Here is a 6,000-nt window from a genome sequence, read left to right as displayed (position 1 = left end):
CTTCTTTATCCATTCATCTTTCGTTGGACACCGAGGCTCCTTCCACAGTTTGGCTATCGTGGCCATTGCTGCTAGAAACATCGGGGTGCAGGCGTCCTGGCGTTTCATTGCATTTGTATCTTTGGGGTAAATCCCCAACAGTGCAATTGCTGGGTCGTAGGGCAGGTCTATTTTTAACTGTTTGAGGAACCTCCACACAGTTTTCCAGAGTGGCTGCACCAGTTCACATTCCCACCAACAGTGTATGAGGGTTCCCTTTTCTCCGCATCCTCTCCAACATTTGTTGTTTCCTGCCTTGTTAATTTTCCCCATTCTCACTGGTGTGAGGTGGTATCTCATTGTGGTTTTGACTTGTATTTCCCTGATGGCAAGTGATGCAGAGCATTTTCTCATATGCATGTTGGCCATGTCTATGTCTTCCTCTGTGAGATTTCTGTTCATGTCTTTTGCCCATTTCATGATTGGATTGTTTGTTTCTTTGGTGTTGAGTTTAAGAAGTTCTTTATAGATCTTGGAAACTAGCCCTTTATCTGATATGTCATTTGCAAATATCTTCTCCCATTCTGTAGGTTGTCTTTGAGTTTTGTTGACTGTATCCTTTCCTATGCAAAAGCTTCTTATCTTGATGAAGTCCCAATAGTTCATTTTTGCTTTTGTTTCTTTTGCCTTTGTGGATGTATCTTGCAAGAAGTTACTATGGCCGAGTTCAAAAAGGGTGTTGCCTGTGTTCTTCTCTAGGATTTTGATGGAATCTTGTCTCACATTTAGATCTTTCATCCATTTTGAGTTTATCTTTGTGTATGGTGAAAGAGAGTGGTCTAGTTTCATTCTTCTGCATGTGGATGTCCAATTTTCCCAGCACCATTTATTGAAGAGACTGTCTTTCTTCCAATGGATAGTCTTTCCTCCTTTATCGAATATTAGTTGCCCATAAAGTTCAGGGTCCACTTCTGGATTCTCTATTCTGTTCCATTGATCTATGTGTCTGTTTTTGTGCCAGGACCACACTGTCTTGATGACCACAGCTTTGTAGTACAACCTGAAATCTGGCATTGTGATGCCCCCAGCTATGGTTTTCTTTTTTAAAATTCCCCTGGCTATTCGGGGACCACCCCACTTTAAATATCAGAATACCAAGTCTCAGGTAAAGTAATTTGCTCAAGTTTGTACAACCAGTTGGAGGAGAGGGTAAGGGCAAAGCCAGGATTTAAATTCAGGATGAGGATTCCAGAGCCCATACCTTTAATTATGTTCCTGTCTTCTTTTGTTTCACATGTCATATATCCGTCATCGTGTTTCAGCTCATAAACATGCCATTAATTCAAAAAGTGGAGGAACTGAATCTATTTGGAGAAAAATCCCTAAGAGATACTAAAATGCACAAGTGGAAGATATTCAAATCCAATGAAAAATTCACCAGTGTTTACATTAGAGAAAAACTAAATATTGTAATACAGAAGAGAAATGGACAAAGTAACCTCATTTACAGAATTAAAAACAAGATGAAAGAAATCACACGGAATCATTACAGTTTGAATAAACGCATTTTCTAAACATTTGTTTGGAGCTCCATGTGTTCAATATAGCTATTTTACCAGTCTGACCCAGGCACCAATGCTATAGTTAGGATACTCTAGTGACAAAGAGAACTGGAGATTGTACAATTCATGGTACAAATAAGAGGAGTTTTAACCAACATGTCTTGACCAAGGTTTTTTCTGTTTTTTGTTTTTTTTTTTTTAAACTCTTACAGCTGCTTCCAAGATAAATTCAAAACGATGAGTCAGCCATCCTGTGCTTGTGGAAGACTCACAATCAAAGTATAACATGATTAGATAATAAGGAAAAGGACAGAAATCTCTTTCTGTCAGGAAGAGATTAAGCAAGAAGAGCCTTGAGATGCTGATAAGACTTAAACTTACATTACTTTTTTTTTTTTACTATAACTAGAAAACTCCATAGCTTATAAAGTGAGTGTGAAGAAGTAATGAGGGTTTTGCCCTTGAAATGCTTTTTTTTGGACAAAAAAAAATAAAATGAAAGTCGTTCCAGTTTTATGATATAATTGACTCTAGAAAGAAGGAATAAAAGATTATTGGAAATTAATGAGTGCCCAGTATCTTAGGTACTTTTGTAACTGCTTGCCCTCAGGGTTGTTAGCTTTCTTCTAAAAGCAAAGCTGTTCAAGCATCGTTTTCCTTTCATTACAAGCTCGTGCAACATAGCTACACTCACTGAGCACATGAGCCTGTCAAACACCAAGGAGACACTGGAAATTATTTGTCCGTTCATCTAACAAATATTGATTAGGCATCTACTATGAGGCAAGCATTGCCTTAGGATGTGGAATCCAAAATTATAAAGACACAGTTCCTGCCATTGCCTCACTCATGGTCCGGAAGGAGAGACAGACATGCAAGCAGTCAGAGCTGATACTTGACTAGTGTGCACCAAATGACCTTCCCACCTGTTTATAGCTAGGTTCCTTCTATTATGTAAGTACCTATGCCAAAGTGGCCATTAAATACTTTAAACAGCACCCCTGTAAGCAATTACAGTGTAATGTGGTATGTCCTATATTAAAAGCACATATAAAATGCCAAAGAAACGGAGAGAGAAGATATTTGTCACATCCGAGATCGAAATGGAAATGATAGTTAATAACTTCATATCCTCTGTGACACTCTCTCCAAACATACCAGCTCACAGTGATATTTACGAAGAAACATAGACCTTTAAGGTTGGAAGAGACCATAGAAATTAGCTTGATCAACCTCCTCATGAGAGAGAGAGAGAGAGAGAGAGAGAGAGAGTTGGAATTCCAAAATAGCTTCACTGACTTCCTGCCATCCCCCAGTTAAGGTCACAGGTAGGATAAGAATTCAAGGCCCAAAACTCTCTGATCACTATCCCACAACTAGTCAATAACACACACTATTGTACTTACCTGAGCCCTGTTTGTTTTATGCTCATTGTCCTGCCTTCAATGCCTTCCATCCACTTTCTTACCTAAAAACCAGTAACTTCTCCAGAAGAATGGCAACAAAGACAACACCAAAGCAGCTAGGCTAAGAGGCGTGAGGCCAAATCCCATTTCCGTGAGATTTAAAATAGACCATGGGTATAAAACTCCTTGAGACTCCTTGCCTTCAGACTCTCTGACTTCAGCCCATTCTCAAAGTGATCTTTCTATTATAGATTTAATCAAGTTATTCTTCTGCCTTAAAGGGGAAAAATAAACATCTAAACATACAGAATTCTTGCAACCTTAACTCAGTCTTCGTCGTAATCTCATCTCCAAACGCTCCCCACAGTATTCTGCTCCACTGACATTGAACTACGTATTCCTATTTCCCAAATCTGCCATGGTCTCCTACAGCTCCACTTTGTGAATTTCTACTCCCTGGCGTGTCCTCTTCCCTCTAGACTCACCTCCTACTCATGGATTCATCTATCTCCCTAATTCATCCTTAAAGACCTTGCTTCAATGTTTGGCATTTTAAAACCTCGAAAGTATTCATATACTACTTTTATAATTAAAAGACTAAATAATATTGTACTCCAGAGAAAAAGTATGACCACATTAAATGTTAACTTTTCTGTTATAATTTCCTAACTCACCCTTGCTCATGTAATGGCATTTCTATGCTAACCAGGTAGCTGTACCCTCCTCTGTTATTAATATCATAGTAAGTTTATGTGTCTGCCTCTACTCTGGGCCACTGAAACAGGAAAAGTGTCCTATATATCTCCACCATAAGCGTGCCGAAGAACTTAACTTACAAAGAATGAACAAAATGTGAGAGGCTACACATTGAATTAGAGTTGCATCAGTTATTCACAGACAACCCAGACCAGAGCACATGTTAGAGCTTTTCTCTTTCAGGTCAGGAAACAGACAAATGTCAGGAAACCCAGTTTAGGTTTCTATACAATACCCTCACAGTGATCCTCCTGTTCTGAAAACTGCCATGTGTCATGTTGTCTGACATACTGGAGAAAATCACTAGACTAGATTTGCTCTTAGAAACTGTTTTCTCAATTCCTTAAACCTCTTAACACTACATGCGCTTTTTTCATCTTTTTTTTTTAAAGATTTATTTATTTAGTTATTATAGACAGAGAGAGAGAGAGAGGCAGAGACACAGGAGGAGGGAGAAGCAGGCTCCATGCTGGGAGCCTGATGTGGGACTCGATCCCGGGACTCCAGGATCGTGCCCTGGGCCAAAGGCAGGCGCTAAACTGCTGAGCCACCCAGGGATCCCCTCATCTTCTTTAAAAAAATAAAAAAAATTAAGTCCACTTAGCCAATATATAGTACATCATTAGTTTTAAATGTAGAGTTCTATTATTCATTGGTTGCATATAATATCCAGTGCTCATCACATCATGTGCCTTCCTTAATGCCCATCACCCAGTTACCCCATCCCCAATCCCACCTCTTCTCCAGCAACCTTCAGTTTGTGTCCTATAGTTAGAGTCTCTCATGATTTGTCTCCCTCTCTGATTTCTTCCCAGATTTCTTTCCCTTTCCTTATAATCCTCTGCACTGTTTCTCATATTCCACATGAGTGAAACCATACAATTGTCTTTCTCTGATCAACTTATTTCACTCAGCATAATACCTCCAGTTCCATCCACATCGATGTAAATGGTATGATTTCATTCTTTTTGATGGTTGAGTAATATCTATCCATTCATCTGTTGTTAGATGTGCTTTTTAAAAGGAACCTCTAGGGTGGTTAATTTCACCCAGGCACTATGCACACTCTTTGAATGCATGATCCTTTGGAAAAATAATATTAGAGAAACTAATGACTTGATTCTTCTCCTTTTCAGGGAGGATAAATAAGATGTGGGTAGTATACTGCCCACTGAAAATTTTTAAAGAATATAATTATGATTGTCATATAAATATTAAATGAAGATGTCTCAAAGATATTGTTTGACTCATTAATTCTTGGGGAAAAAAAGGGCAGGGAGAGGAGATGGTAGATATATAGATGATAAACAGATAGATAGTAGATTGATATGGACAGAAATGTTGAAATAATAGATTTTTCTTAAAACATGAAAAATTGGTCAATACCAATAGGACAATAACTAACTACATCTGCATAGGACACAATTTGTCTTTCTATGGAAAATAATCATTCATTTAATCATTATCAATATTCTATACTTACAAAGTTGTAAAATAGCTTTCACTCTATAATATATAACCTGGAAGTGTGTGTTAGACAATGCTAATTTTCCATCGAAGACATCCAACAATCTTTTTGTCCATTTCCAAGTCTTTCACAATTTTTTCCTATACCTTTCTAATGCATTGATATATTATAGCACTAAAGTTTAGGAGCTAGTATTTTTTCTGCTTATCCTACTAAATATTCTGATTACTCTTCAACATTAACTTAAAACAATACAATCTACAAAGTAGAACGGTGTCTTCCAAATTATTTATTCATAAGATTTAATTGAGGGTACTTTTTAACGTTCACATTTCCAGGTCGTCCCCTGGACAACCATTGAGTATATATGGAAAGGGACCTGAAATTAAGCATTTTTTAAAAGATTTTATTTATTTATTCATGAGAGAGAGAGGCAGAGACACAAGCGGAGGGAGAAGCAGGCTCCATGCAGGGAGCCCGACATGGGACTCGATCCTAGATCTCCAGGATCAGGCCCTGGGTTGAAGACAGCACTAGGCTGCTGAGCCACCCGGGCTGCCCAAGCATTATTTAATATGCACCCTACATGATTTTTATGATCAGGTAAGTTGGGAAGTGTTTCATTAAAGCAAGGCTAAAACTAATCCTGTAACTAAATATAGTTTTGAGTACCCTTAAATTAATTAAACAATCATTAATTAAAGTTTTATTTAACTCAGGAGGTTTATCAAATCTTTTTTTAGATATGCCTAAATTTATGACCACTTACTATCTCCTAAATCACTTAAGTATTTTATGGAAATATAAATATTAATTGCCTCTGAATTAA

General features: G+C 37.7%; 1 long non-coding RNA gene across 1 annotated transcript in view; it reads right to left on the bottom strand.

The window, feature by feature from the left end:
- Positions 1–671: 671 nt before the first annotated feature.
- The window catches only part of LOC144300405 (uncharacterized), a 74,968-nt gene continuing 69,639 nt past the window's right edge, over positions 672–6,000 (bottom strand). The window contains exon 3 of the long non-coding RNA XR_013367009.1: positions 672–1,343. This is a non-coding gene — a long non-coding RNA (uncharacterized LOC144300405). The remainder of the gene's footprint in view (positions 1,344–6,000) is intronic.

The sequence above is a fragment of the Canis aureus genome, chromosome 28 (genome assembly GCF_053574225.1).
Source record: "Canis aureus isolate CA01 chromosome 28, VMU_Caureus_v.1.0, whole genome shotgun sequence".
In the NCBI taxonomy this organism is placed as follows: domain Eukaryota; kingdom Metazoa; phylum Chordata; class Mammalia; order Carnivora; family Canidae; genus Canis; species Canis aureus.
This window is presented reverse-complemented; position numbering and strand designations above follow the sequence as displayed.